The sequence below is a fragment of the Juglans regia genome, chromosome 15, assembly GCF_001411555.2.
Source record: "Juglans regia cultivar Chandler chromosome 15, Walnut 2.0, whole genome shotgun sequence".
Classification (NCBI taxonomy): domain Eukaryota; kingdom Viridiplantae; phylum Streptophyta; class Magnoliopsida; order Fagales; family Juglandaceae; genus Juglans; species Juglans regia.
Genome location: NC_049915.1, coordinates 11160901 through 11170447, shown reverse-complemented (window position 1 = coordinate 11170447; position 9547 = coordinate 11160901). Strand labels below are relative to the sequence as shown.

The window sequence follows — 9547 nt, the reverse complement described above, 5'->3', positions numbered from 1 at the left end:
GTTTAAAACCTAACCCACCCGTCTCTCTCTTTCGCCTCTCTCTCTCTCTCCTCTCTCCTCTCTCTCTCTCTAGACTCTTCCTTCCCCCTGTCACTATCTCTCTCTCTTCCTCTCACCAGCGCTCTTGTTCTATGATCTATTCTTCTTCTCCTCCATTTTTTCTTCTCATTCATGAAGTGGTTCCATGACCATGAATGGTCGTGGGTTTGCAAATAGACCCACAACCATTCGTGGTCGTGGTTCATTGCTCAAATTTGTTGTTGTTTTGGATTTTTTTTTTCGATTCTAGATTTGTTTTGAATGGATATGTGATTGTGTGAATTTTTTGTTGTTATTGTTGTTTTTTTTTTATATATTTTTTATGTTTTTCAATTATTTTTCACATTGAGTGGGTAGGGTGGGGCGGACGGTTATGGGGCCAATATGCCCCCGGCATCCGAACCGGGGGCACCTTTCCACAGGGGATGAAGGGATTAGTGCCAGGGTTCGTGGCCCAAACTCTCCCTCCAACATGTGGAGGTGGCGGGTGGGACAGGAGCACCACGGTCCGCCCTTCTAGGGGTCAGGTAGCACCCGCAATATACGGAGAGCGTATACACTAGGCTCTCAAAAGTACAAAAATTTCTCAATTTTAACTCTTCCATTTCTAAACCCTGAGCTACAGATGAGTTACAAACAATGCGAAAGAGAAGAAACTCCCTGAAATACCCATGATGTCTCGAGATCCTTAATACACAAGCATTTGATCATTTCAGTTGGTTAATAAGATAAAGGCAATGTAAAAAAAACTTCAAGGAGAAATTTAAAATAACTGCCATAGTTTTTAATCTAAACCTCAATTTTCACCCAAATGAGTTTTTTTTTTTTATAACTAATTAATTCAATCAATTCAACCCAAATTCGGATATATCCGAATTGACTCAAAGCTAATTATAACGAAGCCCATTGCTGAGTGTCTAGTTCACAAATAGCGTGCCACCTTTATTTTATGAGAAAAGCTACGGATCAATCACTGTTCACAATTGATTTGTAGCAGTTGATGTGTCATTTTTTTTCTCTTACCTGTTGTCTGCTAAAACAAGCCTTTTACGCCCCAATTTCGAAATTTCCCCCCTCCGCCACTTCTCCCCTTTGCCCAGCTTCCGCCCCAAGTTCTCCCCTTTTGCTCTGTTTCATCTTCATTGCGCCCTGCTCTTGCTTCTTCTTCCTCTTCGTGAAATTTGTTTGAGCGCCCTACTATTTACTTCACCCCACATTCTCACTCGCATTTGGATCTCACTCGTGAAACCCATATGAATTCTCACAACATCCAAGTAGGAGAAGCAAATCCAAATAAACAATGGTCTTTGCAAGATTTCAAGCACAATGACATTTATGTAACCGAGCACCTTGTAGTTGAACGTTTGCTTCAAGCAGAAGAGCATTTAGAGCCCCTCGTCCTTGGTGGCACACATATCCTGCTGAAAGCGGAGAGCATTACAGGCGTTGTAGTGTTGCAGCCTCCTTTTTCGTGTTCAGGATTATCTCTGTGTACGCTGTCTTTAGCGAGAGCATTTTTTGCACACATACAAACAAGGAAAAAAAAAACAAACAAACAAACGGAAAATCAACTTCTTTGAAACAAGAAATAAAAAATACATAATTAGGAAAATAATAGGCCAGTGGTAGTAGTTGAGGTGGAAGCTTTTGGTAGTTAGGTAGACGGTGGTTACCTGGGCATCGTCTTCCGTGAATCTTGAGAGATTATTTTGAGGACACAAAAGCACCAGATTTTTTAACTTGAATTTCCCCCTTTTATCCACTGCTACTTGTATCTGTTTTTTAGCTGAAAGTGATTCATTTTCCTTATCTCGTTCCGATTGTGAATTACGAGATTGTCTATTGGCTTTGTTTGGTTGGAGGTTTTGGCTTTTCCATCAGGGTTTTATGCTGAGAGTTTACTCGGTTTAGTTAAGGTTTTCAGTCGTTTGGCGTTTTGCTGATGAGAAATTGGGGTGTAAAAGGTGTGTTTCAGTAGACAACAGGTAAGAGAAAAAAAAATGCCACATCAGGTGTGCTATGGATCAGCCACTCTATTTTATAACAATTTTTACAACTCTATTTTAAAATAAGGGTAGTTTACTAAAATAGTATAATTAGTATAAAATTATTTTAGAAAGGTAAAAAAGGTCATATCTTTATCAGTTTCCTCCTTATTTCCTCATCATGAATTGGAAAAATATATAGACTTTTCAGTCCAAATGAGTTGTTAAATACACGGGGGAACAAACTCCCACCAAACAATTAAATCATCAACATTTCTTGCATATCTAGCAAGTGTGTGAGCTGCAACATTTGAAAATCTGTAAACATGTTCTATTGTGCAATTCTGAAATCTTTGCATCATCTGTCGTACATCTAAAACCAGATTTCCCAACAATGAGTAAGATTGTTGTAAGTCTTGAACTTCTTTCACCACTAAGAGAGAATCACTTTCAATGATCAAATGGTGTATTCCAAGTGTTAGACATAATTGTAAGCCTCCAAACATAGCCAACAATTCTATATTAGAAGATTCTTAAACTGCTACCTCTCTTTTTGTTGTTGTCATGATAACCTCCCCTGCACAGTCCCTAAGTATCATGCCAATTCCAGCATACCCTTGTTCATGAAAAATTACTCCATCAATATAAAGTTTAAAAGCACCTTGTGGTGGAGGCTACCATTTAAATCTGGTATTCATACAACTCCTAGATCTGTCCTTTGATTCCACAAAACTTTGTTGTAGACTCAAAGCTTGGTTGAAAATTTCCTCTGTAGAGAGCTTTTTGTCTTCAAATAGCCATTGATTTCTTCTATACCAACTACCCCATGCTAACAAGAAAAATCTTTCCAATGGTCCTTCTTTCTTGTTGTCTAGCACCTATTTGGCTATGTCTTCAAAAGTTAGACTTCTATCATTGACTTTTAAATTTGGAAAGAACTTCATCCAACCTGTTAACAATTGGGGGCATTTCTATAGAGCATGAATCGTGTATTCACCTGGTTTAGAACAAAGTTGGCCTATGTCATTCAACACAACCTTTTTCTTGCTCAAATTCGATTTTGTTAGCAGACTATCCTTGCAAGCCCTCCAAGCAAATATTTTAATTTTGTTAGGTGCTTTCATGCTCCATAGGCTCTTCTAGAACTGCCTTTGTCTGCTGGCATTTGAGGTCTCTCCCTGTGCATTTAAGGTTTCTCCCTAGAACTTTGAATATTTGAAGTTGGCGTAAATGGATGGAATTAGGCCTGCAACTTGATCTGTTACATTCGGGTTCACACCCGACCCGACTCGTTTAGTCTTGATTAAAGCACCAAACCGACCCAACCTGACCCGAAGAAAATCAAATCGGGTTGAACCCGTATGACCCGGCCTTTAAAAATGTCGTTTACTCTTCCTTTTAGAAACGACTTGTTCACAGAAAAAAGCTCATCCCTTTTTGCTTCTTTTCTCTTCTTTGCATAGAAAACTCAAAAAACTCATAAAGCACATGGCCCACAACCATTCAAGAACGAAAGAACCAACAAAAAAAAAAAAAAAAATCCTCTAATCATCAAAGAGTTGTTGACAGAGATAGAGAGAAATGGCGAAATCAAAGAACCAAATGGCCCACAAGATTTGCATCAGGAAACCTAGAAAGCACAGGCACACTTCCACAAAAGGGATGGATCTGAAGTTTTTGAGATATCAAAGGTATGCAAGAAAGCACAACAAGACGAATTGGTTTTGCAACCGAGGAAGAGTAAATCAATGAGGGTTGGGATTCTCCAGTTTAGATATTTTTGAAAACTTGAAATGGTTTTCAGATTTTAATGTGTTGGAGTTCTTTTCGACCTTTTCAATTAAAAAAGTAGCAAACTCAAAAAAGCATTTTTTGTGAATTTCTTCTCTGCATAGCAAACCCAAAATTTCTTTTCACTAATACTTTCTTTCGGCTTCTCAGTGGTTCTCTTTGCTTTATTTCCATTTTCTTCAATCTTCATATTGGACCGATGGGTTGACACAGATAAGCATGTTGCGTCACCTCATACGCACTCGATTGCCATTTCCAGTGCCAAGAGCGGTCTCTCTTCCTCAACTTGTTGCCTCCCTGATTCTTCTACTTAAGCATTTCAATCTTCGATGTTCCGTCATGCTAGAGCTGGAGGTGTTGCAGTTGTGGGAGAACAACTTTACTGAGCACATTGCTCAGGGGCAGCTCTGGCTAAGGTATGAGAACAAAGTATACATTTATACTCGAAAAGCTCAGATGGGTTGACACCCAAAATACGAACCCGCTATTTTCCAGTTTGGAGACCCACTCATATTATAACCCGATAAAAGTCGGGTCGGGTCGGGTGAGTCTCATCGGATCCGACGGGTGATCGGGTCACATGCACAACCCAAGATGGAATGCTAGTGGATGGTGATGTCATCGTGTTTTCAAAACTTGAATTAATTCTGGGATGAAGTTTAACTTCCAACCACCCGTAAGTTTCTAACTACTACGAAAATCAAGCTCCTCAACTTAAGCGGTTGTGTAACGTAAGGCTACTATCGGACATATCGGAATTAGAAGAAAAAGTTGAGAGGCTTGAAGCACAATTACAAGCCGGCTACCATTGCTTCTTTTTATTTTTTTTACATCATATGAATCATATTTTTAATGACACATGCCACGAGACTTAAAATGGGAGAAAATAACGGAGCGATTGAGAAATCAAAAATTGAAGCCGAGGCTTGTGAAAAAGTGAGGTAGCATGGTGCGTGAGGACATTTGATTGATTGTTGCAGGCTGCTCGTAAAAAAAAAAAAAAATAAAACAAAACAAAAAACAAATGAAGAGAGATCTTCAACAATCTTGAATGCTTCATCAACCTATTTCAAGCAAAAGAGTTTTATTCTCTTCTCTTTAATTTTCTTTTTTGGTGTGTTCCAATAAGAACATGGTTGATTTCAGATTTTTAATGAACTAATTTTATTTTTCTAGGGCTTTGATGTAGTCTAACTTTGAACATACAATTTAAATTCCAAGTTATTTTATTTCTAATATTTTTCATGTTGAGTGTTTATCCTTGATCTTATTGCTTAAAATTTTCTGGCAAATTATTGTTTGATCTATTGAATTGCAATGAGACCGAGAGATGATTTGTGAATAGAGTTTTAGCCTACTTCTAGGATTAAGTACCATTAGTTGAGCGAAAGTAGAGATACTTTACCACGATTAGTATGATTTTTAAGAAAAATTCAAAGAACCTAATGAATCGCTAATTAATTAAATTCACATAGATATATAAAGTTACTAATTGGAGATATTTTTAGTATTGTTTAAGAGAAAATATTGAATAGTTAAGGGATTGTTATCATCAACTTGAGATAATTGGAATTCTATACCAAGGAATAATAAATTGTTTGAGATTCGCTAGGTGAAATCAAACACTCTAGATCTATATTTATTATCTTTAAAATCTTAATTTTAATGCTCTTTTCTTCAGTTTAATTTAGGTAATCTATTCTTTAAATTTCGGTTTTCCAAATAGTAATTAATTTAGTAAATTTCAGTACTCAATAGCATAATTAATCTCTGTGAGTTCGACATCCATTTTCTTTAAAATACTTTACTACTTCCTACAATCCTGTGCACTTGCAGATATTTTCAGCATAATAAGTTTTTTTGCGCCGTTGCCGGGGACTAATTATTTGTTATTGATATTGATACTAGTTAGATTGTTACTAATTTGGATTTTTTTTTTTTTATTTAGAAGTGTATGCCCCGATCTAAACCATTAGAGTCTGTACTTTTAGATCCTGAGATTGAGAGAACTTTGCGTCGAATTAATAAAAAGAAGCAAGAAGTCAACACATCTGCCGTCATTATGGCAGATCAGTAGAATGGAGAGACAAATAAGGCTTTGAGGGACTATGCTATGCCCTCGGTTAGTGGGGCTACATCTAGCATAAGGAGGCCGGCTATACAAGCTAACAATTTCAAGATTAAGCCAGCGATAATTCAAATGGCAAGATGTTCAGTTTGGAGGGCTGTCGCAAGAGGATCCTAATGTTCATACCGCAAATTTTCTAGAGATTTGCAACACCTTCAAGCACAATGGAGTGACAGATGATGCTATTCTTTTGAGACTTTTCCCTTTTTCACTCAAAGAAAAAGCGAAAGCCTGGCTGAATTATCTACCACCTGGTGTCATTACTACCTAGGAGGAGTTAGCACAAAAATGTTTGGCAAAGTATTTCCCTCCAGCCAAGACAGCAAAACTAAGAAATGATATTACTACATTCACTCAATTTGAGAATGAATCTTTGTATTAAGCATGAGAGAGGTACAAAGATTTATTGCGAAAGTGTCCTCATCATGACCTTCTGGCATGGCTTCAAGTCCAAACATTCTACAATGTTTTGGGAGCTACAAACAGGTCCATGGTCGATGCAACAACTAGAGGGGCTTTAATGAGTAAAACTCATGAAGCAACTTATGAACTTTTGGAAGAATTGGCATCCAACAACTATCAATGGCCTTCGGAGAGAGCAATGCCAAGAAATGCGGCTAGAGTTTTTTAACTTGATTCTATTACCACATTGGCAGCACAAATGACAACTTTATCTAAATAATTAGGTAAGATGAATATTAATGTTATTCAAACTAATGTTGTGGGTGATTATTGTGCAGGAAATCACTCAAGTATCGATTACCAAGTGAGGAATCCTTTTGCTCAACAAAATTTCGAACAAGCTAATTACGTGTCCAATTTCCAACGTCAAAATAATCCTTATTCAAACACGTTCAATCATAGATGGAGAAATCATCCAAATTTTAAATGGAGCAACAATCAAGGGGCAGATTGTAACACCCCCTTCCCGTAGGCTAGGTGTGTCACGTATTTTTCATGAAAAATAAACCCGGCAAGCGATTCTCTAATTTCATAATTGAAAAATAAACTGAAGTAATTTATTATGAAATAAAAGGTCTAATAAAAATGTCTTCCCAAAAACAATAAAGAAATAACTGAATAAATTCGTCATAAAAGACACATTTTATTTTAGAAAGTCTGAACAAAATTAAAATGCTCATTCTACTCCTGGCCTGCCTGCTCGTAATCATCATCTTCACCTGGGTAATTAAAAACATGAAAATAAACTAAAATGAGTCGATGACTCAGTAAGAAATCTATCATAACGAAAACGTAATAAACATAAAATTTTCATAAAAACTTTCATGCTGAACTTAAAATTCATGACTGTTCATGCTAATACTTATGCTATGTATGACTGAATTATCTGAACTAACTGACTGATTTATCTTACTTATCTGACTGGCCAACACACTTTACCCTGTGTGTAAGGTTGTGCACCGGCCCCACATCCCGCTGCAGCAAGGGGAACCGCTGATAGTATTCTAGCATACTATGGTGGACCACGACTGAGTTCGTGGCTTGCACACCACCCTGATCTGAACTGAACTGCATTGGTACCATGCATCTGAATGGCCATGTTATTAACTGATCTAAACTTATCTTACACTTGAAATTAAGATGGCTTACGTGTCTTATACACATGAGATGCATGACATATTACATACATAAATCATAATTTCTGAATTTAAACGTGATGCAGAATGACATGATCGTATGCTATGCTGAATGACATGCTTGCATATGACATGAGCGGTTCATAAATAATGGCTATCAAAGAACTGGCTTGAATAATACATACATATAAGCTAACTGTGATGATCCTAATTTTATGATCAAATTTACTTACTTCGTTGCGTTTCTTCTTGAATAATACTTCGTAACTTGAGACCTATATTCAATAAATAATTATCACTAAATTGTTTGGAAATACAATAAATAAATACTAATATCTTACTTAGCTAAATTTGGAATTCGAAAAGATAGTCAAACAAATATTTGTTTAACACTAAAATCGATAATTCATAGTATTTAAATTACTTAAAATACTGATAACATATTAAAACTTAGTAGAATACTTGAACTATTTAAATACGTCATAAAACTTCAATTCTTAAAATAAGTTTCATTTCTTAACACAATGATTAAATCTTATAAGAAATCTAATAAATATTAATATCATTTAGATATTCTTAACATATTTCTCTATTTTCAACCTACAACTTTAATAGTATAATTATAACAACATCTATTAAAGTAGACAGTAGAATCTCATTTAATAAATCGTTCAAAATAAATTAACAACTCTTACTGCTGAAATATGATATCTAATCTTTTAAATATAATTTAACTGTATATATATATATAAATCTAAAATAATTGGTGGAAACATTCGATTTAATAAAAGTAGACTTAATCATAATATTATTCAAAACTCATAACATATTCCTTAATTCTTTTTTAAAATATAACAGAATAATTAAAATCCGACTAAATAGATAAAAGAAAACTAACTAAAATCAAAAAATCTACTCAACCTCCTACTATTCATACAACCTCCACACTCCACATTATTTTTAATTTTTATTATTTTTTTCTTTTATTAAATATTTATTATATAAATAATGAATAAAATAATTTAAAATAATTTAAAAGAATAAACTCAAAAAAAAATTTAAAAAAAATATTAAAAATTTAAAAAATTTAAAAAAGTGTGGAGTGTGGAGTGTGGTGGAGGTTGTGTAGCAAAACTCAACTAAAATAATAGGCTTCATAATGTACTTCAAAATACATTTTAAATTCCTTAAACAATTTCTTAATAAAAAGAGCATTTGACTAATATATTTACTTAACAAAATTAAACTCAACTTGAAATATTAAACTCAACTTTAATTAAAATGACATAACAATATTCATAATTAACATATACTTAAACGTAAGGTTATAAATATAATTATACTTAAAAACACTGCTTCAAGATACTAGATTAGAAAGGGCATACTTGTAATTTCATCTACTAACACTTAGTAAACTGAAACCTAAAGCAAATACGCACATATATTCTGCAGAAAAACAGAGAGCTCGGGAGAGAGAGACGCGCGAAGCAAAGGCTCACCGAGAGAGAGACTGACGTGCGGCGGTTCTGGGTTGTTGGCGGGGGGTCACGGCGGCGCGACTGGGGGCTCGTCTGTGGTGGTGCGACGCCGAAGGAAGTGAACCATGCGGCAGTGTAACCGAGAGAGAGGGAGGAGCACGTGCTGAGCTGGGTGGCTGAGGGTCGTAGGCCAACCGGGATGGAGTAGATGCCACGGGGAAGAGCTGGTCGGCGGTTTCTGGCACCGTGGGTGGTGCACCAACTTCCTGGGGTGATCGGCAGAACAACCTGAACTGGTAGCGTCGAGGTGCTCGGCTACGAGTGCAAGAGGCCGCAACGTGGTTAAGTTGGTTTCTCGGAAGTGGCGGTCCATGAGCTGGCACCGGCGTGATCTGAAATTGGTGGTGGCGTCGGCATGTTCTGGGCGGTGGTGGAGTCGCCGTGGAGGAACGTGGGTGATGGTGGTTTCGGACTATCGGGATGCTCTGTTTTTGGGAGTGTTAGACAGAGGTGCGTCCGTGTGGTCGT

The 9547-nt window shown here is 36.4% G+C and overlaps 1 non-coding gene across 1 annotated transcript; it reads right to left on the bottom strand.

Annotated features, from left to right (window-relative positions):
* Positions 1–6268: 6268 nt before the first annotated feature.
* On the bottom strand, positions 6269–6375 carry LOC118344753. The gene has a single exon (XR_004798505.1). It is a non-coding gene; the product is annotated as a small nucleolar RNA R71 (small nucleolar RNA).
* Positions 6376–9547: the final 3172 nt, after the last annotated feature.